This window comes from Rattus rattus, chromosome 7, assembly GCF_011064425.1.
Source record: "Rattus rattus isolate New Zealand chromosome 7, Rrattus_CSIRO_v1, whole genome shotgun sequence".
Classification (NCBI taxonomy): Eukaryota; Metazoa; Chordata; class Mammalia; order Rodentia; family Muridae; genus Rattus; species Rattus rattus.
The window spans coordinates 123524752-123551692 of NC_046160.1; positions in this window are offsets into that span (position 1 = coordinate 123524752).

Consider the following 26941-nt stretch of genomic DNA (forward strand, 5'->3'; position numbering starts at 1 on the left):
TGGGAGGTTCCTGTTCCCTCTTAGAGGGTAGGGTGGAGGTGGAGCTGAGGAACTCGATGATGGAGAAGGGCGGAAGGCACGGTGGAGAAGTCTGAAGGGTGGGTCACTGTTTCGGGGCTGTGGTGAGGAGCTCCAGCTAGCTGAGCCTGGGACTTAGGTTTGTGTGTGTGTGTGTGTGTGTGTGTGTGTGTGTGTGTGTGTGTGTGTGTAAAGAAAGCAAACGTACTCCAAAGACACAGCCCAACTCAGAGGCGCTCGAGGGACAGGGGAACCCAGAGTTCACAGCTACTCTCAAGAAGCTGTGAGGTGGTGGTGGGGCATTTACCTCCCAAGAACAACTCCCTGGCAAGCCACAGGATGGCCGCAGCCATCCTTTGGGTTCAGAAGGCCTTTCTGGAACTAAAAGCAGCCCAGGAGAGGATAAGAAGTGTAGCAGGCATGGGGCAATCTTACAAAAGGAACCTTTGAGGTCTCAGGTGTACGTGGGGATTGGAAAAGGGGCCAAGAAAGGGGGTGATAGGTCAAAGAAAGAGTGGTCGCCAACCACTGCCAGAGTCACCCAGGGTGCATGGCTTCTGCCCTCACCTCCACCCCTCCACTATGACGGAAGGATTGCGTGACGCTTGTACTCCTGAGAGAGAAGTTCCAGGAAGCAGAGCCCCCACTTTGGAGAAGAATGGAGTCAGTAAGCCTCGCCTAGATCTGGGGTCCTTGAACACCACATTCATGGCATGTACACCTTTGTGAAACAGGGGGAAGCACACAGGCCTGGGGCAGCTACAGCAGAGGGGGGGGGAGAGAGAGAGAGAGAGAGAGAGAGAGAGAGAGAGAGAGAGAGAGAGAGAGAGAGAGAGAGAGATTTAAAGACAGATGGCACTCAGCCATCTTTCCCCGCTTCCTCGCACGCCTTGTGGCGCTCACTTCCCCATTGCTTTGGTGAGCATCAGGAGGGGAAAGAAACAGGTTCCCGCCTGCAGGCGAATGCCGCTGGAGTTTCATTGGTATGAGCTGGGCCAAAGGCACATTGTGAACTGGGCCCGGTGCTGTGTTCTTACTGGAGGGAGGCAGCGGGTGGGAATCTGTGGGCCTTGCTGTCCGAGCCAGCGGGACTCTAGTCAACGGCTAACGGCTGGCGGTGCAGAGGCCTCTGCTGCCAGCTCTTCGGAGCACTGTTGCTTCCTGCTCCAAGCTGGTTCCATCTACCTGTAGAGGCCGGAAGGGGCCAGGCCCTTAGGGATGAGAGATGGGAGAGGAGAGAGGCTGGGACTAGGGGAAGGGACCAGGAAGTGGCTTTGTGATCCTTCTTTGAGAAGCAGGTCTTTGAGGATGAACAGCGTCACACTCCAGCTCGTTCCAGATTAATTGGGCAGGATACAGAGGCAGCTGGCTGCTGCATAGAGCGACGGAAGACTCGGCGGCGGCGGGCGCCGGATCACCGGACAGCTTTTGGAACTGGCCCCAGCGCTGCCAGGCACAATTATTTTCAGCAATATCTTTCTGCCACTGAAACTTAGCACTGTGGACTTTGCCATGCAATCTAAGCACCCATTTGCAGACTCATAAGTCGGTGCTATCCTCCATGCAAGATGCGGCTCTGAGGCTGAATTCGAGGGTCGTGGCCTCTGCCCTCTGCCCTCTGCCCTCTGCCCTTTGCACTCTGCTGCGATAATAGAACATGTTGGGGGAAGCTGTGTGTTGGGGAATGGGATAGGACATGGCTGGGGCACCCAAGGACCAGCTCACACGAGGTCCTGCCCCCCTGTCCCTCATCTTTCCCACCAGTACCTCCCCCAAACCTTTCATGGCCCCCACGTTAGTCAAGAGGCCTCAAGTGTTCCCACTGTACCATTCCTTGTGTCCTTTAGGTTTGCAGTCAGGCAGCTCATTCCTTAACTGCTGGCTCCCGCTAGTCTCTCTGGAGAAGTGTGTGTCATCATCTCTCCCCCCACCCCAACACACAGACAGAGCAGACATGCAGTATTTGTGCAGTCGGCCACCATTGCTGGGAGACTGAGGTGTCACTTGGGGAGAGTGCTTGGCTACCATGTGCAAGGCCTTGGGCCTTGCCCTGGCAACACACAACACACACACACACGAATGCACATGCACAGAGACACAGACACACACATATATGATATATGCACATGCACACTCTCACGCACACATGAATGCACATGCACTCAGACACAGACACACACATATATGATATATGCACATGCACACTCTCACGCACACATGAATGCACATGCACACAGACACAGACACACACATACATGCACATGCACACTCTCTCTCACGCACACAGAGACATAGAGACACAGACACACACACACATGTGCACACAGTCACACACACACACACACACACACACACACACACACACACTAAATGTGTGGGAAAAGATCTTTACAAAGATCAAAGGAGCCGGAGAGTCAGCTCAGCAGGGAACGCCAAGCATGATGACCCAAGTTCAGACCTTGGACCCACTTGGTAGAAGATGTGTGACCCCTGAAAGTTGTCCTCTGACTTCCACATGTGTGCCAAGGCTCTCTGGAGGAGGTGACAACACTGACTGGGTCTTATGTTTCCCAAGTGGGGTAGTTCTCCCCCCATGCTTAGGGGGGAAGCATTGACCTTGGAGGGGCAGTCAGGGAGAATGGCTATGACCTCGGTTTGGCCTCTATCTTATTATTTATTATGTATTTATCCTTTATTCTGCTCAGAGGCTCCCTACCCTTGAAGCTAAGAACCAAGGCCATATTCAAAGTCCTCAGCAAAGGAAACTGGATTAATGTCATTTAAAAAAAGATTTATTTTATGTATATGAGTACAGTGTCGCTGTCTTCAGACACACCAGAAGAGGGCATCAGATCCCATTACAGATGGTTGTGAGCCACCACGTGGTTGCTGGGAATTGAACTCAGGACCTTTGGAAGAGCAGTCAGTGCTCTTAACCACTGAGCCATCCCTCCAGCCCAACTAATGTCAATTAAGATAGTGATAATGTCATGCTTCCCTCCATGTCTGTTCTAGTGGGGATGTAGAAAGATCTAGAAAAGCAATGGAAAATGGAGGCCCCAGAGAAACCCTTGGGCTCTAGTAAGAGGGTATCATGGTGGGGGGGTGCTCAGATGGAGGGAATAGGAAGCCATCAAGGAGGACCTGTCCAAGGCCAGGGGAGGTTTTTCTTTCTTGCTTTCTCCAGCTATTGCTGTTGGGTCCTGGCCTCTGGATACCAGCCCTGCTCGGCTGTGGATCCTCAGCAGACAGAATCATTCAGGAGAGGTGCACAAAGGCCCATGGAGCTTTCTGCTGGGTCGAGCGGTCTCTGTGTTGGTCCCACAAAGGCAGAAACCATAGTCATTGGATCACATGGTTCAATACTAAGGTAGCACCGCCCACAAAAAGTACTTAGTAAATGGCTGGGTTTAGCCGTATCTCCCCAGTTCCCCACTTGGGAACTAAGGCCCGTGGGCCATGTGGTGTCCCTGGATATCTGTGAATAAGACCAAACACACAAGCAAATGATGTTGTATTGCAATGTCAAAAGCCAGATACCCCTGTTCTCTAAATGTTGCCTGGTTCCCGCTTTATCGAGCTATAGGATGGTAGTGGCCTGACCTCTCTGACAGGGCGAGTTCAGAGGTCGGGTGCTGCCATCGGAAGTAGCAGGTTCTCCCAGGGGATGTGTCACTGAACACCTCACCCGTTTCATCAGACTTCGATTCCGAGTGTTGGCTCCACCCTTCCTTTTCTGCTCCATGGGAGACACGGTTCCATCATCTGCCCAGAGGTAGCGCACGCCACTCCCTCTTCCTCCCCGTGGAGAGCACCGTATCTCATCTCACCGATGCGAACCCCTCAGTTTCCCCTCCGCGTATTTACACGCCTCACACTTCAATATGGTCAGTGAGGTAAGCCAGACGTCTCACGATGCCGCGCGCAGAATCTGCCGTTGATCTCGTAGTGAGTGCGGCAGTGGTAAAAGGAGCTGGGGAGCGAAGCCCAGAGAGGAGAGGAGGGTTGGGAAGAGTTGGCAAATGGGCATGAATGAGATGGAAGGAGTGACTTCCGGAGTGCTCTGCGCACTAAGGCCCATAAAGCACAGCAATAAAAGCGTATATATTTGATAGTGGTCACCACAAAGAAACGTCAGTTGTTGGAAGTGATGGAGATACTCGTCTTGATTGGGTCTTTTCATAGTGTGTTTTGTAGCTATTATGTGGCTCCTTGTGAATGAGTACTATTGTTATGTCTCTTAGATATCCTCACTAAGGGGCAGGGATGGCTTAGCAGATTCAAGTGTTTGCTCCATAAGTCTGAGGACATGAGACCTACCCCTGGAACCCCAGTAAGTCAGTGGGATTTGGTGGCATGTATCTGGTGGCACACCTCTTATGACACATACATCTTGTGACACACATCTGGTGGCACACACCTTTGGTGACACACACCTTTGGTGACACATATTTGGTGGCACACATCAGGTAGCACACATCTTGTGGCACACATCTGTAATCTCAGAGGTCCTTCGCTGAGATGCGAGTGGAAGCAGGTGAAATTGGCCAGGAGCTCTGAGGCCAGCTAGCCTGGTGCATGCAGCATAGCGGCAGAAAGAGGAGAGAGCTTGCTTCTAAAGCAGTGACAAAGCCCAACTCCTGACATCTCTGCAAGTGCACGGTGGTCCCCGGGCACCTGGACTCACACATGTACAGACACACAGAAAGTAAACACACACAAAACATTGCCTGGAAAGTCGCACCCTACTCAGTATTTACAGCCGCCACTTGAGTTTCCCGATCAACACGGCTTTCAGCGGATCCAGGTTGTAAATGGAGAGCTAGCCTGGAGGGTTTCCCCCAGCTTTGAATTCTCCCAGCAGCAGCCCCAGCAGCAGCGAGGCACTGAGGCACTGTTGTTTGCAATTCACTGTAGAGCAGTGCTAGGGTAACATTCTTCTACCTGTCAGTTTGTAAGAGCTGCTGGGTCCAGGGGGTGCTGGCCGGAACCCGGATGCTCTCACTGAAGGGTGGAGTCTACCCCTCTACTGCATGCTTCTTGGCCAGGCCCATGGTCACTTGGACCCACACAATGAGGCAGATGTAATGTTGTAAGACTTTGGGAGACTGGCCTTTGGGAGGACTTGGTACTCCCATGGGACCGGTTAGAAACACTCAGCCTGAGGGTAGCAGGACCTACGGCCACTCTGTATAGCATTAAGTTACCTGCTTGGCCTCCCCTGACCACCAGCAGCTGGCGTTGCCCTTTTCTTGACTCCGTCCCAGTTTCTCTTCAGGGTATGGGTGGTTTTAAGAAGAATACCAGACAGAGACACCATGCTGTCTGTAGACCAAGCATCCATCAGGAAAGAGAGATCAAAGAAAGGAGTGTTCTCAGACCTGGTTATGAACCCAGGCCTTACTCCTAAGCCCATGAAGAGAGGAAGTTGTGGGGAAGGAACAGGACTCACCCCCCCAGTCCCCCAGATCTTCCTTGTCTGGGGGCAGGGAGAGTCTTTAGCTTTCTCTACAAATGAATCCTTAAGGCCTGGCAAGCTCCCTGAGGAGCTGGGGGGAGGGGGACACCAAAAATCCCAAGAGGTGCTGGGCCATAAGGCCTAGGGTCAGCCAGACGCTGTGTGACAATTAGTTTTAGACACCTAGGAAGAGACTCAGTGAGGATTTGGCTAGGTCAGTTTGGCATGTTTGTGAGGGGTTGTTTTAAGTGTTAATTGGCAACCCACTGTGGGCAGCACCACTCTCCAGACAGGTCCTGTATGAGACCTGTCCTTCCAACTTAGCTTTCTCTATCCACAAGTCCCAAAGGAAGAGCAACACCACACACTTGACTCTCACCCTGTGTCCTTTAAAGCAAAGCACAGCTCCTGGGCCTTTAAGCCTCTTTTGGACACCCACACAGCTGCGTACCATCACCCCACCATCACCTCACCATCACCTCACCATCACCCCCATCCCTCACCATCACCCCACCATCACCCCACCATCACCCCATCATCACCCCACCATCACCTCACCATCACTTGCCATCTCCTCACTATTACCTCACCATCACCCCACCATCACTCCATCATCACCCCACCATCACTTGCCATCACCTCACTATCACCCCACCATCACCTCACCATCACCCCGCCATCACCTCACCATCACCCCCACCATCACCCCTACTATCACCATCACCCCCACCATCACCCCAACATCACTTCACCGTCACCTCACCATCACCCCACCATCATCCCACCATCACCTCACCATCACCTCACCATCACTTGCCATCGCCTCACTATTACCTCACCATCATCCCCACTATCACCTCACCATCACCCACCATCACCTCACCTCACCATCACCCCCCCATCACCTCACCATCACCTCACCATCTCCTCACCATCTCCCCACCATTACCCCACCATCACCTCACCTCACCATCACCTCACCACCACCCCGCCAAAACTTCATCATCACCCTACGACCTACTGCAGTAGCAGCTAGGCTTGAGCGCCTGCCTCCCGCCCCCACAGTGTTCCTGGACACCTGATCCAGGGCACCCACTGTCTGCTGGCTCTTCCTCTCTTGTGCCCGCCATTCCTGTCTGGACCACATGACATAAGTTCTTAGCTGACCCAGTTTCCTTGGATTTCTATTGATTTCCCCCAGAGTCAAGAATGCCCTCCGTCTCTCCACAAGGCACATCCTGGCACTGCCTCCTTCTCACCGGGCCCCACCTCGGTGCTGTACACTTTACCTTGAAACTTTCAGCCTGGCCAACTCCTTTCAAAGCTGTCTGCTGGTTAGGCTCCTCTAGGCAGGAGGTCACGGGAGGCAGAATCTGGGTTACATCTGCCCTCTTGGGCACACCAGGTTGGGGTGGGTGGAGGGAGGGATGGCTGGAGGAGGGCTGGCACTGGTTCGAGGGTGACCACAGAGCACATGGCAGTCATCTTAGGTCCCCAAGCTCAGGATCTGCAGACTGCTCCTGCATTCCAGCCTCGAGACGCATTCTATCTTTGCTGAACTCTTGGTTCCATTCACTTCAGGGTCCCTCCATCACCTGGGGCCAGCATTGTCCCTACCTGGCTTATTCACTGTGACCCAGCTCCTGCTGTTTGCCGGGAAAGCCTGAGGTCTGGGATTAGTGTGTGTGTGTTGGGGGAGGGGAAGGCTGAGGGGGAGGGCATGTGGGGAGGTATCGATCTTGGGTTGGAGTTTAGGAGAATCTTGGATCCTGCAATGCTTAGGCCTCAGTTTCCCTCCCGTAGCCACAGGTTGGGTAGACACATCCCCAGCTAAAGCTCGGCCTGGGTCTGTTTAGAGCCTCGCTTCACAGGCTGGCGGCTTTTATGGTCGCCTCCGCACAGCACCCAATTTATTTTTAAGGAAATAATAACAACAGCAATTAGCTCTTCCTTTGAATGGCTCCAGTAAAGATATAATTTAAAAGGACCAACAGGCTGGAACTGGCCCCCGCTCTTCCTTGGGGGCAGCTTTGGGAAGGGACACAGCCCTGTGGACTGGGGATTTATGGTTCATGGCTGTCCTACAGGTTGAAGGCTGCCTCCACTTTCTGGGACTCTGAGCCGCAGCGTGGCCAGGAAGGTTCAAACAAACGCACTCCAAAGGAATTAAAACAAAAATCGACAGACAAGCAAACAGATCAAACACGACACTTCAAAGAGAAGGCGAGCCATGAGGAAGAAGCCCAGTAGCCTCCCAGTCCCTAAATACCGGGAAACAAAGGCTGCCTGTGTGTGCCCAGGGCTTGGCGGCCACCGGATCCTTGCCCGGAGCACTGGGAACCCGTCTGTGGGGACGATGTGACCAGTTACTGCCCTCTCCGTGCCCAAGCACTCAGAGGGGCTAATTAGTGCTTTTAATATGCAAATCAGAGCCCGAGCAGATTAAATCTAGAAGAAAAAAAAAAAACCAGCTGGTGAATATGTTATTTTAATTACAACTCCAAAGGAGATACGGGTCTGGTTTAAGAGGATAGCGGGTTGCTGAATGGGGAGGCTCCTATAGTGGGCCCGGGGCGGGCGAGCGGGAGAAACTGCGCTCTGCAAGGACTTGGGCTAGAGTGGAGAGGACCTGGCAAGGGTTGAATGGATCAACCCTAGAGTAAGCACCTACTGGTCCTGCAGGAGACTGCCCAGTCTCACACTGATGACGTCAGAACCCCGGAAAGGATGATCTCATCCATTCATTCATTCATTGGCTCATCCATTCCCCCTTCAATGGATAGTTCCTGGCTGTCTTACCATGTAATAGGCTCTCTGCCAGGTGCTGGGAATACTACGGCGGCGAGAACAGCAAGGCCCTGACTAAGGGGACTTGGCGTTTATGCGGAGGAGGTGTTGAGCAACAAGTGACACAAATTAATCAAAAAGCCGAGGTTCTGTGAAGGGCAGTAGTCAGAGGATGAGTGGCAAGAGCCTGGGTGACAAGGGGACTTTGCGGCGATGTGACATTTGAGCTGAGACCCAATGGATATAAGTGGCCCTAGGTATAATATGGACAGTGTCCTCTCGACCCTCCCGTGGGACACTGGTTCTGTGTCACCAACCTGAGAGCATTATGGGATGGTGGGAACCCAGGTAGGTTGACCCTGATTCAGTTTCTCTTTTGCCGCTAAAACACGGCGGGGAGACCTCCCCAGGGAAATTCCACCTCCCCTCCCTGCTGAGCATCTCTTTGCCCCATGGAGTCCTGACCCGCTGTGGTGAATATTCGTGGAAGGCTGCGGGTGCAGAGGCGCAAAGGTCCCCTTTGGGGCTCTTGCTCCCCACTCCTCAGCTGGAGACCTGACTGCAGCTTCCTCCTGTCTTGGCCACTCAGGCAACGGGCTTTCTCCGAAGTTCTCTGCTAGGGATGGAACCCCATAGAAGGATCCTTGTACCCAGCACTGCCAGCAGGCCACCGTGAGTCCCCGGCTGGCTGCTCCCTCTCCCTGACCTTGTGTTTGGCTTTCTGCTGTGTGAGTTTGATTTCTATGGGAAATGACAAAACCAAACTCAGAGATCAAGGTGTGTCATCTCTAGTCCCAAGTGGAGGTACACAAGGTCCGCTTGCCTGGGTAGAGGAGCCAAATAAGGGAAAAACAAATTAAAAATTCATTCTTCACCAACTTGCCTGCAGGCAACAGGGGGAAAATTCCTTGCACAGCATGTGGAGGGAAGAAGGAACTGTTTGATGGGCAGCCATGGTGGGGGGGGGGGGGGAGAGTAGAGGGATGAGGTGCCGGGAGGTAGGGAGGGAGGGAGAAGCATTCTGGAGGGAGGGGAAGGGAGCAAACACACAACAAGGAAATAGAGACAGGAAGTGGAAATTGAAGAGATGAAAGAAAGCAAAGAGGCAGAAGAGAATGGAGAGGAGAAAGGGGGAGGGAGGGGAGGGGAGAGGAGGGAGAGGAGGGGGAGGAGAGAAGCTGGTCAAACCCAGGGGCTTTACTGCAGGTGACACCATCGAGCTGGGTTGAGGAAGATGGGCTGTGAGCCTGAGCCTGGCGTCAGAAGGGCCACTGCAGGCAGAAAGAAGATCAGCACAAAGGCCCTGGGCTTGGTCCATGTCGGGGAGGCAGGGGGATAAACAGAAGACTGGAGCAGCAAGAGTCTTAGTTTCAGTCTAGCAACTTAGGGGACAGGGAGTTTATTCCAGTTCCTGGTCTCAGGTTTTAGTTCACCACTGTGGAGAAGTCAAGGTGGCAGGAATGTAAAGCAGCTAGTCACATCTACAATCGAGGACACACACACACACACACACACACACACACACACACACACAGAGAGAGAGAGAGAGAGAGAGAGAGAGAGAGAGAGAGAGAGAGAGAGAGAGAGAGAGAGAGAGAGAGAGAGAGAGAACACCTGTGCTTGGTGCTTGTGCTGTGCTTGCTTTCTCCCTTCTTATACAACCCAGGTTGCCCTGCCTAGGGAATGGGGCCGCCCACAGTGAGCCTGTCTCTCCACTAATCAAGATAATCACTAATCAAGATAATTTCTCATACATGTGCCCACAGGCCAGCCTAATTTAGACAGTCCCTCATTGAGAAACTTTTCTCAGTTAATTCCACACTGTCAAGTTGATAAAACCAACCATTCCTCCTTCCCCTTCCCCCTCCCCTTCTCCCCCTCCCCTTCCCCTCCCCTTCTCCCCTTCCCCTTCTCCCCTTCCCCTTCCCCTTCCCTTCTCCCCTTCCCCTTCCCTCCACTCCTTTTCTTTCACTTGTTTGATTTTCCAGACAGGGTCTCATTTTATAGTCCTGTCTATCTTGGAACTCACTCTGTAGACCAGGCTGGCCTTGCACTCAGAGAGCCACCTGCCTCTGCCTCCCAAGTGCTGGGATTAAAGGCGCTCACCACCACGGTTCAGCTCCTTTTCTATTTTATGAAGTAGATTTAGAAGTATTGGCGGTAGGTCTTTGATGGTGTGGTAGAATTCTGCCGTGAATCCATCTGGTTTCAGGTTGTTTTAGTTGGGAAAACTTTTATTATTACTTCAATCTCATTGCCGCTTATAGATCTAGCTAAATTATTTATTCTGTCTTGGTTTAGATTTTGGTATATTGCACTCATCTAGAAATTTATTAATTTCTTTTAGGCCTTAAGAATTTAATCAAATGCAGATGTGTCTTTATGGTTTTATGAACTTCACTGGTTTATATCGTAACGCTTTCCTTTTCTCGCTAATGTTACTAAATTTGGGTTTCTCTCTTCTTTTTGGTTAATTTGACCAAGAGCTTGTCCATCTCGTTTATATTTTCAAACAACTAACTCTATGTTCCATTAATTTCCCCCCTATTTACATTTTGTCAATCTCTGCCCTAATATTTTTCCTCCCTATCTACTGCTTTGGATTTCTTTTGTTTTCATTTTTCCAAGGCATTAAGTTACACAAGAAAATTACTTACCTGAGATTCTCTCTGATTCTTTATGTAAGCACTCAGCACTGCCAACCTCCCTGTTGAGGCCGCCCTTGCCGCAGCCTATGTTTTATTCTCATACCGGCTGAGTGAAAAGTCAATTCTAGGATGTCTGTGAGCTCATCTCTTTCTTTAGCGACCCGTTCCCTGTCAACAGTGCCGAGTTTATGTGTGTCCTACAAGTTTTCTTGATGTCATTTCCACAGTCCTCTGTCTGCTGAGGCCTGCACTGTGTCAGAATAGCTGATCTATTGCAGACGGCTCCAAGAGCTACTGAGAAGAAGGTGCAGTCTTCAGTATTGAGGTGGAACGCTCTTCAGATAACAGCTAGGTCCCTTTGATTTCTGGTATTAATTAACTCTGATGCTGCTCTGTTTATATTTTTGTCTGGATGACCTGTCTGATGGGGAGAGTAAGCTACTGAGCTCCCTCCCCCCCATTACTGGATTGGGGTTGATCTGTGGTTGTACATCCAGTGGTGTGTGTTTTATGAAGCTGGCTGCACCTGGGTTTGGTGCATACATGCTTAGAATTATAAAATCCTCTCGATAGACTGTCCCCCTTGGGGAACAAAAGGCGACCATCTCTCTTCTGAGTAGTTTTGGCTTTAAGTCTATTGTGCTAGATATTTGAGTAGTTGTGGCTGCTTGTATGGTCATTTCCCGTGAGTAGAACATACCTTTCTCTCCTTTGACTCCAAGGTGGCATCTACCTTTGACCATGAGATGTATTTCTTGGAGGCAGAAAGCACACAGATAGATTAGATTGTTACATTAGATAGATGGATACATTCGATTGTTTTCTAATCTAATCTGCTGGTTTGTGACCTCTCTAGAGGGCTGGATTTGGATCCCAGCATCCGTATCAGGTGACTTGCAAACACATAACTCAACTTCAAGAGAATCCTATGCCACTTATGGCCTCAGAGGGTCCCTGTTACTCACATGCACACAGTCACGCATAAAACACATAATTAAAAATTAAAAGCTTTTAAATATCCCAAATTATTATTGACAGATGTGTGTAAGTTTCTCTCACTTTGCCTTTTTTTTTGTGAATTTTTGTCTTCTTTTGTATATTTCCCCCTGTGGCCTCCTGCATGTGTTTAACCTCCTATTTGGTCCAAAGAATTCCTCCAGTATCCTCTGTAGAGTTGGCTTAGTGGTGACAATTCCTTAAGCCTGTTTTTTTGTTTGTTTGTTTTGTTTTTTTTTTTTTGTTTTTTTATATAGAAAGTTTTTTTCCTTCACTTATAAAACACAGTTTTTATGAGTATAATATTTTGTGTTGCAATTTATAATCTTGCAAGATGTGGACTATATCTCCTCAAACCAATCTGGCTTTATTTAGAAGTTTTTTGGTTTTTTGTTTTATAACCAGATGCTATTCTTATAGGTTCCCACATTAACACGTGAGCTGGCCCTTTCCACTTATGGTTTTTAATACCCTTTCTTTATGCTAGACTTTTCCTGTTTTAACTATGTGGTGATTTGACTATGTTTGGCCTATGGGAAATGGCACCATTGGAAGGCGTGGCCTTGCTGGAGTAGGTGTGGCCTTGTTGGAGTGGGTGTGGCCTTGTTGGAGTGGGTGTGGCCTTGTTGGAGGAAGTACATCACTGTGGGGATGGAAGGGAAGTCCTATGCTTAAGCCCTTCCCAGTGTAGAAGAGAGACCCTCCTCCTGACTTCCTTCAGATCAAGTCCTTCAGTGCCATGCCTGCCTGGGTGCTGCCATTCTTCTTGCCATGATGGTAATGGACTGAAGCTCTGAACCTATAAGCCAGGTTCAGTTAAATGTTGTCCTTTATAATAGCTGCCTTGATCATGGTGTCTCTTCACAGCAATAAAACCTTAACTAAGACAAACTATATAATATGTCGTGAGAAGTTTCTTTCCCGGTCCTGTCTACTTGGCATTCTATAGATCTCTTGTACCTGCGTGGGTATCTCTTAAGACTTAGGAAGTTTTCTTCTATGATTTTACATTTTTCTTCACCTGGAATTCTTTCCCTCTTCTAAGCGCAGAAACCATATTTCAATGGTATTCCAAAGATCTTACATAGGTGTTTGTTTGTTTGTTTAGATGATCATTTTCCTTGATAGAACTATCTAGGAAGACTTCTTGTCTTCAAACCCTGATACCCTTCCTTCACACGTTGGCAAGCCTTTCTATTGAGCCTTTATTTGACCAGACACTCTTTGTCTTTATTGAAGTCTCCTCTCATATTCTAAATTGCTTGGTTCCTTCAGATGCTGGTGATCTTTTGGCTTTTAATCAGTTTGTCCCCATCCTCTCTAAGTCCATTCAGGGTTTTTCCTCCATGTCTTCTTTGAAATCTTTAAACTCTTTGAGCATGTTTAACATGTCTAATTGTTCTTTTAAACTCTATGTCTTGAAATTCATCTAAATTCTTCTTCTTGGGGACCATTACCATGGTATTGTTGATTTGCAAGGAAGAAAATCACTGTTTTTTCATTACTTGTGTTTTTTCCATGGGACTTTGGCATCTGGGGTCAGGACATTTGTTTGTTGTTTGCGAATCGTTTTTATCCTATTGGCCTGGGGTTCCAGTAGGCTAGGGGGCTTGGATGGAGTCCTGGCCGGGTCAGAGCCATGGGTGAAGAATGTCTTTTTCCAGGGCCACAGTTATTGGAATGATAGGAGAGGTTCTTGAGACAAACAAAGAGGGGAGAACCATAGAGATGCTATTCCTTATCAGAGCCATGTAAGCTGAGCATTAGGGAAAGTTCCAGAGGTAGAGGCATGGAGCTGGCCTGGGGGTAGGGGTGGGAGGAGTGTCCCTTCTAAGTGTCATATGGAGAAGTCTGGCATGGCAAATTCCTAAGGCATAAGTATCAGATTTTTTTAAAAAAATACAATTATAATAATAAGGATATGTAAGTTATAATAACATAAGATCACAATCATTACTAGCTAGTGGTGATGTTGGAACAACAGGATCAGAAGTGCACGTCCTGTACCACCTGGAGCTCCTCCACCTTCTCCTCAGGGCATCTCAGCACCAAGGAAACCATGGTAAAGAGATGAGAGGTAGCCCTGTCCACATCCCACAGCTCTCTATAAATTATGGAGCACTTTCACGTTTGTTATCCAACTAAAAACCATAGGCACACACATACACTTGGGCACACCTCCTCCAACAAGGCCACACCTCCTAATCCTTTCCAAACAATTCCACTGGGGCCAGAGGGGGCGGGTAGGACACCAAGTATTCAAACACATAAACCTTATGTTTTTTTTTTTTTTTTTTTTTTTTTTAAAGAAAACCCTAATGTTCAATGTTGCCAACAAAGTATCAGGAGCCAGATGCTGGGGTGAAAGCCTGCTGCTCAGAGAGGCAGAGAAAGCACCTCCTTCCTCCATGGAAGCTTCCTCCACATCCTCTCAAAAGGCTGAAAGCCCCTCCTCTCTAATTCCTGTGTGTGTGTCTCTATCCATCCTCCTGACTCCTTATGTCTATGGTGTTTTTTCCTGTGTTCACTCCCTTTGGTTGCTCGCTATAGTTGACTTTATTTAACCAAATATCCCGCAACAAGGGGAAGAGTTTTCTCATTCAAACCACTGTAATAGCTATGGGGAAGTTGTCATCCATGGCGGGGTGAGTCTGGTGATGTGGCTGCTTGGGGCTGGGGTCACCCGTACTCCCGTAAGCAACTCTTTGCCCCTGTTCCTTTAAGTAAGCACGAATTCAAACCATTGCTCCGCCCAAACTAGCCTCAGGTGGAATGGCTCCTTGCTCTGCTAATGTCGTTTCCGGCGAGCTCTCGTCTTCCTGGAAAAAGTTCCCATCGTACCACCGCGTTAGAGTGCTGGGAGGATCGTAGGAGAAAAGGCTCCAGCGATGGCTCAGATAAAGCATGCGTGTGCAAAGACACGGCAGCCATGTTGCTGTAAATTTCCAAGGAGAAGAGACCTAGAATGTTGAATACTGAGAAAGTGGGAGAATGGTCCAGGTCATCTATTCATCGTATGGTTTTCAGAGCTTCGGCTCCTCCGCTACTTCTCAGGACTGTCTTCTGGGTGGAGCCTGTAAGCCCAGAACTTTGGACGGAAGTGGACACTCTGAATTGAGGGAGGAATTGCATTAGTAAATGTAACGGAACATAATGCTTTAGGGCTGAGCCAGTGGGTTACGTCATGCTGGTCCATGAACTTCTGAGGATTCTCACATCTCCTTCTTCCCCTGGAGCAGAGAATTGGGGTTACAGGCGTGAACCACTGCCTCTGACTCTATGTGAGTTCCATGGATTTGAACTTCACGTTTTTTTTCTTTTTACAGTGAAACTTATTTGTGACTTTTTTTTTCGTAATGTTCTCCATGTTTAACTACGTGTGGCACGTGACACGATCCCCTAGAGGCTGATGGTAGCCCGCTGTGTGTGCGTGTGTGTGCGCGCGCCACATTCTTAATCTCCGTTGTAGAACATGTCTGCCTTACTCTTGTTCTTGGGACGGCCATTTTAACAGGCTCAGTTTTAGCTGACAGATTCTCCCTTCAACACTGTCTGCTGCTCGTGGGTCTCCATGGTTCCCGATAAGAGGCAGCCACCAATCTTACTGTTCACCCTGAGGATAAGTCATTTGGTTCTTTCTTTTTCCAAGGTTTTCTACTGGCATCCTGACCACGATGAGCCCAAGGTCGATCTCTGTAAGGTTTCTATTGTTGCTCATTAATGTTGCAGAATACTTACGTCATGCTTCCTTGAAGTTGGGGGAATTTGGGGCCACTGTTTTTTCCCTACTCTCTGCTCAGCATTCATGTCTTCAAGTCCCTTTACTATTATTCTGTGCAGTGGGGACCGAACCTAGGGCCTTGTGCTTGCTAGGCAAGCTCTACCACTGAGCTAAATCCCAACCCTATTCTGTGTTTTCTTAATTATGGTTTTGGCCAGCATGCATCACGATGGGCTCCGTGGTGACATTTTCAGGCACACACATCAACGGACCAATCCCTCTGCCTCTGTCCGTAAGCTTGTTGGTTCCATCTCTAGCCCAACTCAGATCGGGTGCTGGGAACTTTGTGGTGCTCCATCCCTCGTCCCCCATTGTTACTGTATCTTTCGTAGTTTTCATTCTGTTTTTAAAAACTATTTTCTGTGCAGTTGGCATTCGCCATTTCTCTAGTCATTGTGGTCATGTTTTCATTCCGTGTTTTGAAAGACAGTTCCTTGTGTTTAAAAAGGACACGCTCACAAAGGGTGGTGTTTTGTCAGCTAATCCCAATATCTAGATTCTCCCAGACCAGGTTTCCATAATGATTCAATGATTCTCCACAACCTGGGTTTCTCAGCTTCTTTGCAGGTCGCATACCTTCTTGTTATAATACAGTGCAGTGGCTTAAATCTGAGAATTACCTGTTGGAGTCTTGCTTTGCATGTAAGGTGACTGGATCCTGAGGGCTCTGAGGTACTCAGTGGGTGAGGGATCTACTAATGGAATCAGGGTGAGGGATTCATAATATGATGGAATTAGTGAGAGGCAGGCTTAATTGTAGGAAGTAGGCCATGGGCATGCATGGGATGTATCTTGTCACAGGCCCCTGCTCCCTCCATCTCTGTCTTCTGTCCACCGTGAGGTGAGCTGCTTTGCTGTATCTTATACTCTGGGCTGGGATGCCCAGCCTCACCTCAGATGCACAGCAATGAAAGTGTGAGCCTGGACTGAGTCTCTGACACCAGGAGGCAAACTGAGCCTCTCCTCCTTTCGATACTCTCTCAGTGTTTGTCACAGGGGCAAAAGGCTGGCACACGTGACCATCCCGGGCTCTGCTTTTCTTGCTTCCATGGGTGGTGGCTTCCACCTTTGGATTTTTGCCACTGACTTGCCTGAACTAAACTTCTGGTATCTATTTGACAGCAGTGTACAGCTACAGTGAATACAGTGTACAGCTACAGACGTGTATGTGTCTCAGCCAGATTGCCTTCATACATTTTGTTTTGCTTCCAAGCCTGGCTCCCGGGACATACTGTTGTCCACAGCATACACTGCCGTCTCCTTATCTACAGTGTGTCTGGCTAGAGAAACCCATTCAGAGTTCAAGAAATCTCAAAGACTGTTGGCTTTTTCTTTTTTCTTTTTTTTTTGGAGCTGAGGACCGAACCCAGGGCCTTGCGCTTGCTAGGCAAGCGCTCTACCACTGAGCTAAATCCCCAACCCCGGCTTTTTCTTTCACATCTCTTTGGCACCCGTACATGGGTCAGAGGCATGCTGGGGAGTCTGGATACTTGAACATGCCCATGTCTCTCCTCCTGAAAGTCTGGTGAACTTACAAAGGCTCCCTATGGTTGTCCCACTTCCTACGTCTCTCTGTCCAGTTTCTGGCTAGTCTGCTGGTCTGTTCTTGCCCCATTGAGAACCATGGTCCCACTCTAGTTTGGCAGGCATGGGGGTGTCCTGTGCCTCTTACCCAAATAAGGCACCACCCCTCTGGCACCAAAGCTGCTGGTTTGAGGGATTTGTAATCCCTTCTGGTGGTCTCAAGTGTGGAGAAGAGATTCAAGGTGGGTGAGACTGCTAGACACTTGTGCTCCATGCTTTTCATGATTGACCAAGTCTCCATTTTGTGTGAAATTCTGACTTGATTCTGAGAATGGTGTCCCCATTCCTGGAGCTGCTCAGTCTGCCATCCTGGACAGTCCCACCTCCAGTGACCTTTACTGATTCACAGTTAAAGATGGTCAATCACAGGAAACCTGAAGAAACTTTTCAAGAACCTTCTACCTGTAAACAGCTTCTCACAAAGAGCAAGGGAAGGTGGGGCTAAGAAATTGCTGGGAAACCGATCCACCCACCCATCTGTGTTTCTGTCCATCTACACATACGTCCTCCATACATACATTCATGCATCATCTATCCATTCAGGCATCTGCCAGCCAATCTGTTCATGTGTGTATTCATGTATTCATTCATTCACCCACCTACCAGTCCATTCATGCATGTTCCTATCTATCCACTCACCTACCCTATGTCTTCCTACTAATCTATTCATACATGCACTTGTGTTCATGTATGTACTTACCAACCCATGTTTGCATGTGTACATTCATGTCACCATGCATCCATCCATGCACACCTTATATCTACCTGTCAATCCATGCATGTATCCATCCATGACCCATGCCTCCATGGATGGAACCCACATGCCCATCCATGCATCCATGACCTCATTAATGTATTCATGGATCTACCCATGTATCCATCCACAATGCCATTAAACTATGCCTCTACCCACGACTCCATCCATGACCCCATGCCTCCATTTGTTTTCTGCAGAGAACTACTGCTTAAGCCCTAGGAGGCTCCTCTCCGCTGTCCTGTGAAACAGGCATTCTCTCTGGCCACATGGAATGCAGGGACCCTGCATCAGTCCTCAGATGCTGTCTATGCTAATTCCCTTTCAACCTTAGCTGTCGAACAACGTGTGAGTCGACCCCTGGCTCCTGTCCAGCTGTGCGGTGGGTGCTAGCCAGGTTGTTTGAGTTGTTTGAGCCCCAGTTTCCCCATTTTTAGTTAGGAACACTCCTCACAGGGCTTTGAGACTTACACGAGTGTAAATATTTTGGTTTCTGTCTGATTCTCTATGGTCCTAAATGAGCCCTTGGATAGGACAATCACTGGGTGAATGGACCACATTCTAAGTTTTAGGATCCGCCTGCCTCCACAGCCAACTGCCCCTTTGTGGTGCACATCTTGGTCAGCTCCCCTGTACACCACGAAGCTTACCAATACTGGTGTGAGTAGAGAAACAGCAAGCCGCAATCATGAGTTTGAGTTTTACTTCACAACAAGAGGCAGCAGAGGATGAAGGCATCTCTCAGACCTTAACAGTTACAAACCAGTCGTTCTGAAGATGTAGGGTTCCTTTTTCCAGTTGTAAAGCCTGGGTCAGAGCCATGAGTTCAGCTTTCTGGGCTGAAGTTCCCAAATGACAGAGTCCATTACCGCTGCCCCTGCGTTCCTGATTCCATTCTGGATGAAGCTGCTCCCCTCTGTGATGGAGATCCCTTCCCTGTCTGGCCAGAGTATGTCAAGTCTGGCCTGACGTTCCGGATGTGCCCCAGAACTATAGAGCAGTCATGCTGCAGTCTGAGGACAGTCAGATAGCAGGGTGGCTGGCTTTAGGGCAGATAATGGGTTATATCTTATGAGAGGGGGAATTCAGAAGTCGAGCCTGAAAGTGCACCAGTCTGGCGTTGGACGGCTGGGTGGATTCTTGAGGAGCCCCCAATAGCATGGGGCTGGTGATAACAAGTTCCTGCCCCACGGTTATTTTGTGAGCATCCTTGACTAGCAGTGCAGCAGCAGCTAGGATCCGAAAGCTGGCTGTCCATCCTTGGGCCACCGGGTCCAGCTTCTTAGATAAATAAGCCACAGATCTTTTCCATGGTCCCAAAGTTTGGGTGAGCACCCCTTTGCTATCCCCTTTCTCTGATCCATGTACAGGTAGAAAGGTTTGTGAATGTCCAGGAGGGTCATGGCCGGCTCCTCCAATAAGACTCTTTTTAGAGTCTTAAAACCCATGTCCATCTTGGGTCCATTCTATTTTGTCTTCTTGGCCCCTGGTGGCCTCATATAATGGTTTGTCTATCTCAGTGAACCCTGGTGGCCAAAGTCTGCAAACCCCAGCAGATCCCAGGAATTCCCGTACTTGCCCTCAGGCTGCTGGAACTGGGATGCTAAGCATGGTTTGCTTCTGAGGTGTCTGACAGCATGCGTTGGCTGTCCCCCTCCCCCTGAATATGTATCCCAGATAGGTGATCTCAAGTTGACAAAGCAGGGTCTTCTTAGCAGACACTCGGTAGCCAAGTTGACTCTGCCCCCTTACCAGGTCTCTGTGGCCTCCTGTCAAGTTTCCAAGTCGGGGGCCTGCATTACATACTAGAGCACAGTTATTTAGGGGTGAGCCTGCCGGAACTCGCCCAAGTCCGCATGCAGTGCCTTGGGTGAGTTCTTGAATCCTTGAGTCAGGTGTGTCTAAGTCGGTTGTCCCTTGAAGGCTCGCTCCAAGTCTTGCCACTTAAAGACAAATGGGGCTGGCTTTTGGGTACCAGAGGCAGGCTGCAAAGCCATTCAGTGACTGACGCCCAATGGATGTTAGGGCAGCAGCTTGTTAACAAAACCCATGTTCACAGCTGACTGGTGTTTCTCTGGCTTCTGGGTCAAAAGGACCCAGAGCCTCTCCCTACCTCCAGTAGTGTTAAAATCCTAGTCTAGTCGAGTCAAAGTCAACGTCAGCCAGGACTTGGGTGGGCACCCATTGCTCCCGGAACCTTCTGGATGGCTCCCATGATCCCCTCTCCTCTGTCATGAAGAGGACCTGGAACAGTTGCTGACAGTCATACTGGGTGGGCAAGGGAGTCAGCATGATTGAATGGAGAAGACCTGTGATAGCTGCCCGTCATTCTAAAAATGGGGAATCTGTAACTTCCAATTATAAGGATCACTACCTGCAAACAACATATATGCTGTGAACTGTCTCCCATGAGCACCTGGGATCCTGTAGCCCAGAAGGGTAATAGAGCTGGCCCTCTGGGCAGTACAGGCCAGAGAATGGGATGGGCTCCAAGTGGAGTCAGGAGAGTCAGGGGGAGTCAGGGACTGCTCCTCCCTCTGCCTGTGCTGGCTGGGCAGGGACAGCAGTGATGGCAGGAGCAGGAATATAAGGAGGGGGGACAGAGATCCTCCTCAGGAGCAGAAAGGGGGAGCAAGGTGTGTGTGTGTGTGTGTGTGTCTGTGTGTGTCTGTGTGTCTAACCATTCTTTAGAGGAAGAAGTGTGGGGAGCAGCAAAGCCCATAGCACTTGGTCTGGGTGGCCCCAGGTCTCATAAACTAAGTCATCACCCTCTAAACGATGGGGGTTGGAAATTCCCCTCCTCAGGCCATAGGTGGGCCATTCATTCTTGCAAATGGTTATTTTATGGGGATGAACAACCAGACCTGAGTCTTCTATGACTCAGAAAAAGTACTTAGAGTGGGTCAGGACCAAGCCCAGTGGGGTGCTCTGTGCCCGCCCCATCCTAGGAATCAAAGAAAAATTTGTATGAGTGGACAAAAAGCATAAACAAAATACACACAGGCAGAAGGACATTCCCAGGAAAACAAAAACAAACCAAAAATCTGTCTCAGGCGGTCTTTCTCCCTGTGCATGGGGAAATCCACAGACCCACAGCCAGTTCAGAATCCAAATGAGAACCAGCGAGTTCTCCAACTTCTGGTAGACGGTCAGGAGTGTCCTTCCTTGTGTCTGCTTTGTCCCTTTTGGCTTCCAGATTGAACCCGAGACAGAATTAAACCTGAAACAGAAACAGAGATATGGATAAGATAGAAGATAACTGGTTCCCCGGACTCATGGATCAGAACAAAAAGCTCTACTATTTGGGTTGGGGGGGGGGTCTCCAGAGAATCCCAGATGAGCCCCCAAATGTAAGAAGAGTCCATGGTTCACTGAAGAATAATACTGTAAGAGTCCGTCAGAAGACCTCCACTCAATAAGGCCACAGAGACCAGAATCACTGCAATCCACAAGAGGTTTATTGTTCCCATGTACGTTGGGGTCCCCCAGCACGCAGGCAAGAGGAGACCCCGAGCTCACAGAGCACACACTTTTTATAAACATATTGGCAGGGAATTCAGCGTTCGCCTGAGTTGGATGCCTGTGATTGGTTACCCTGAACAACATTTACAATTATTGGTCAACTTGAATGGGAAGGTTGTCTCCTTCATTTGGCCCTGTCCTGCCCATCTTGTGGAATTTGTGGTACTTCCTGGCACTGTTTCTCTCCCCCAACCCCCACCCCCACCCCTACCCTACCCCCACCCCTACCCCCACCCCTACCCCACCCCACCCCCACCCCTGCAGTCACTTCCCTCTCTGTTCTCACCCTAGGCAGGGTGGCTCCCTGTATAGGCCATTTGCTTATCTGTCCTTACCTCAGGCAGGGTGGTGACCTGCTATTTCTGACAGGGTCTCACAATATCCTGGACTCAAACAGTATATAAATGCAAAGAGTGTTTTATTCTCCAAAGTCTGGCATGCTGGGGTCTCCCATTACCAAGATGGAGAGACAATCAAGTGAGCTCGCAGACTCGTTTTAAAGCACATTGGGATTCAGGGTAGATGAGCTTTGTCTTAACTCTAGGCATTCCAGAACCATTATCAGCGCATGAAGGCTGGAGCCTGGAGTTTTCTATTAGTAATCGGCTTGCCTGGACTTGCCCAGTTCTTAGGCCTAGTCTTCTTAACTGACAACTTGAAGTCCGTCTTGGAATCAGTCTAGCCAGCTCAAGTTTAGGGGATGCGTCTGGAGTTCCTGTTCTGGGCTCTCAGGTTTTGTTTTGGGGCCCAGGACGGGGGTGTTTTTTCTGCTGGAGTGTAGAAGCCAGGAGTCCCTGTTAGTCAGGAGACAGGAGGGTTTCTTTACTCCAGTTTCCAGCAGGGCTGTCTGGTCCTTCTGGTTCTGTTCTAGTTGTTCTCAGACTTTTAGCTCTTCCGGGCTAGAGGGTCTGTTCTCAGCTATACCTGTATCCTTTTTGCAAGCCTGCCAGTGAGCGACTTTCAACCGGACTCGAGATGCCCCAGCCCAGTTGGCCCAACAGGAGAGCAGGCCACTCAAAGCCTGCACAGCCTCACAAAGACAAGAGGTGCTGAGCGAAGGCACCTTGAACCTTAGCAGGGGCTTTCAGAGAGCGCGTTTTGCGCATGCTCCCAGAACAGTCACCTTTTGTACGGCCTTAATGTAAAAGTTTCATTTAAAAGACACCAGCTGTGGCCCTAGCCAGGTTTATTCAGATGGGACCTTCACTGGGTCAACTTAATACTTAACTACAGCTTATTATCCCATCAGTCTTCAGGGACAACCCATGATCTAATTGCCCAGCATTTATGTTGCTTGGTAACCACAAATAGAGAATAATAGTCCTTAAAGGGGCAGTGTGGAATTTCGTGCCCCTGCCGTGAAGCACACTTCATTTCCCACAGCACCCTGTGTTTTTTAATTCAGTGAGTAAAAATGTGTAATGAATAATTAATTATGTGCTTGGAGGCACAATAGCTGCCTGCTTTTGAATATTCATCAGTGGCATTATTAATTCACTAGAAATCCCGGGGAGGAACGGGACAGGCTTTTAGCCTAGCTGGAGGACTTAAAGATATTGCTTTGTGCGAGACAAACTTTTTAAAGCTCACTTTTCTTGGGGCACATTTTCTGGGTAATTTTCCCTCTCTTAGGGATATTTTGTCATCCCCCTGATTCCTGCGCAGCTGCGGGGGTTGGGGGTGGGGTGGCGACCAGATGCCACCTGTGATCACAAACCAGGCTGGCCTTCACCTGCAAGGTGCATTAACAAACAAGCCGGAGAATCCACCCCACCCACCCCACCCCCAGCTCTGCCATTGCTGATGCATTTGCCGCCTAGCCAGACAACAGCAGAGAGCTTTATGGCGACTTGAATTTTCTGGGCTTGGGACCCTCTCCGGGGGGCTCACTTAGGGATGGGCCCTAGGGACTAGCTCTGCAACCTCCCACCCACCCTCTTGGCTGCTGGTTGGAGTCCGGCTAGTAAGTTAGGCTTCCAGTAACTCTATCTGTCCTGTTCAGCACGTGGAGATCGCACATAGGCTCTCCGGTGCCCACTCCTCCCTTCTCGCTTCTCTGCCTTTCTACTATGGGAGGCAACCTGGTCTCAGCCCGAAGACTACACTTCCCAGCCTCCTTCGCGGCTAGGCGTAGTCATGTGACATTCTGGCCAATGAGGTGCGTGCAGAAGTTTTTGGGCAAACCTGTGGAGTCTTCTTAAAGGGCCTTAAAGGGGCGAAAGGGCCTTCTTTGCCCCCTATAGCCTGGGCTGCAGATGAGGTGGCCGAAGTTTGATAGCTGTCTTAGTTCACCAGGTAACTGAGAATGAAAACAAGAAGCTTAGGTAAGAAAGACAAAACTGCCTCTCCATCCTGGCTGTGCCTCCCTCCCCATCGGAGAGGAAGCGCCAGCTGGGTTTAATCTGGATTATCCTGGGGTCCCATTTCGACCACCTTGGAAACCAATTTTAATGGAGTTGCCCTCCTCAAAGTACTGTCTTGGGCCCCATCTTTTTAGATTCCTCAGCACCTGCTCGGATAGGACTGAAAGTTCTTTGAAAAATTCATCTCTTTAATAATGAAACAACGGCCTGAGGGAGGAACGTGGAAACAGACGATTTACAGCCAAGGCCCAGAAGGAGGCTGCGGACTTCTTGAGTCTCCTGAGGACCACTGGGAAAGGAAGGGTTGTCCACGTGGCTTAGCATCTCATCTCTATAACCCGAGGTTGCAGTCCCTAATGCTGACCTTTACATTAGCGGATGTGAGGATCGTTCCAACGTGGCTGGACTCTGAAAGATGCCCTTGCTTCTGTCCTGGGTACGAGATCGCACCCATACTTTATCCGGCACGAGGGGGCAGAGCGCTTCCTGGGAGAAGCCAAACCTTGGCTTCAGGAGCCGGACATGTGGAAACGGGAGCTTTGTTGGGTCTGAGGAACAAAGCAGGCTAGCCACCCGCACAGTGAACTTGAGTGATTGTACACACCAATTATGGCTACTACAGCCTTCTGTAGCAACTTCCTGCTCTGTTCCCACCGAGCAAGAGGCCCAGCCTCTCTGGGTTCTGGGCAGTTTGTGGCTTTCTCAGCAAGCATTCCAAGAAGGAGACTCGCTTCTGGAGTTGGACCCTGATTTCCGTTTGTCCCTGCAGATGAGGTGACTCAAAGTCTCCTTTCAACGTCCATTCATTCTCTTGCTGGGGGTCTGCTAGTTTATTGACCTGCCCCACCAAGGCCCCCAGAATGGTCACGCGGAACAGTTATACATTCCCATGACAGATCTTCTGGCTGTGGCCCTCTGGCGTTCTGATTAAAGCCCTCTACCTTTGTTGCAGGAAGGCATTGCCTGTCTATAGACATCAGATGCTGTAGTGGGCTGACCCTTTCTCAGTTGGCTGGGTCGTGACTGGGCCACTGTTTCTAGTCATTGGCAGCTTCTCACCACAAGCCCCTTCAACCCTCTTCTCCGTCTCGAGACTGATCCCATAATCTCCCAGTCAATGGTGGGTCAGCATTCCAGCCTCCTGCTACCCAAGAATTCCATGGACTGGCCATGCATGAGGTTTATCAGAGGGCCCAGCAGACTCAGCCTGGATCCCCAACTGACAGCACTTGTTTCTGGATTTCTTCCTTGCTTGCCCTATTCCCCTACCCACCTCTCGGGCTTCCTGGAGGTGCCTTCAGAGTGAGTCCCTTGCACCAGTGTCCTTATGTTGACATCTATTCCATTAGTAGGGGCTCTCTAGAGGGACAGAACCAATAGAGTGAATATGTATTAAGCGGGGGGTTTATTGGATTGGCTTCCATGATATAGGAGACCTATAGATATAGTAGTCATCATATCAGAGAGACTGAGAACCAGTGGCTGTTCTGTCTATGAGGCTGGATGCCCCAGCAGTACCAACCTGGTACTGGAGGCCTGGCAGGTTCCTAGAGAGCCACTGGTTTACAGTGGGAGGCTAAGGAAGTGAAGTTCCCATGTCGACCAAGGATGGTGGTGGTGGTGGCGGCAGCGGCAGCAGCAGCAGGGTAGATGCATCCACAGTGAGGTCTTTCTTTCCACCGTGTGGGTCCCAGGGATTGAATGCATCATCAGCCTTGACCGTAGGCACTTTACACGCTGACCCATCTCACTGGCCCCAAGATTGATAAATTATGAAAAAGAAACAAGGACTGGAGAGAAGGCTCAGCGGTTAAGAGCACTGACTGCTCTTCCCGAGGTCCTGAGTTCCATTCCCAGCAACCACATGGTGGCTCCCAACCATCTGTAGTGAGATCCGATGCCCTCTTCTGGTGTGTCTGAAGACAGCTACAGTGTACTCATACATAAAACAAATGAATCTTTAAAGGAAAAAGGGAAAAGGAGCAATGTACAATTGTACTCGAATCGCTAACAGATGCAGCCTTATTTGTACCTCAAAGAATTCTAAGAAATGTGTTGATGATTCATCACCAGTAAATTTTTATTTGGATATTTTATATACCTATGTGAAAAAAATTTTTTTTCTTGTGTACAAAGGCGTTGCAGCTGGAAAAACGGGCAAGAAACTCTAGCATAAGTCTTCATCAGTTAATCAGGGAAAACAATCTTGCCTTCTGTCCTTAGTCCGGTTGAGACAGGAAGTGACTTTCACAGGTATCTTTTATTCCCGGAAGCATCACATTTTGTGCCAGTTTAACCGAGTAAGAAAGCAAGGAAATTCAGCCTTCGGGATCTGTCCCCCCACCCCCACCTCTCTGCTTTAAGAGAGGAGTGGAGGAGTCATGAATAATAAATAGGGAGATAAGAGAATGAAACTGGGAAATCAATTTACTGCAAAGTATTTGCATATTTTATTAAAAGAAACTGTGTCTGAGATCCATAACAGGGCGCGATGATTTCTGTTTTGATTCGATTTGTGTGCTCCACGCCTGTGGGAAAAGTGACAGGGTGCAGTCCTGTAAGCAGGAGAGGTTGGATTTTTTTTTTAATTTCATTGATGGTAAACGGGTACATTAGTCTTCCGAGGGACTTAGATGTGCTTACTGAGCCCCTATTTCAGAGGAAACAGATCTGGAGAAGCTCTGTGGGCTTTCAAAAGAACAGAGATCCTGTCCTGAAATGGATGGATCAGGAGAGAAGGAGAAAGTCCGTCCCATCCTGGACCTCCGTGTCTCAAAGTTAAGACAAGAAGCCCTGTCTCCTCTTTGCTCCCTCTTTGTAAAAACACACATAGAGACAGACACGTGCAAGCTCCCTATAGTTGACGTTTATTTTGACAGAGACAGAGGGGAAGGAACAGTTTGTTGAATATACACAAGACACCCCCCAGCCCTCCCTCTCCTCACTCCAAGAACAAATCTTTTTTGAGTGAAGGGTAGGGGAATTTGTGAGATTTTTTTTTTTTTCTTTTTCCTTTCTCTGTCACATAAA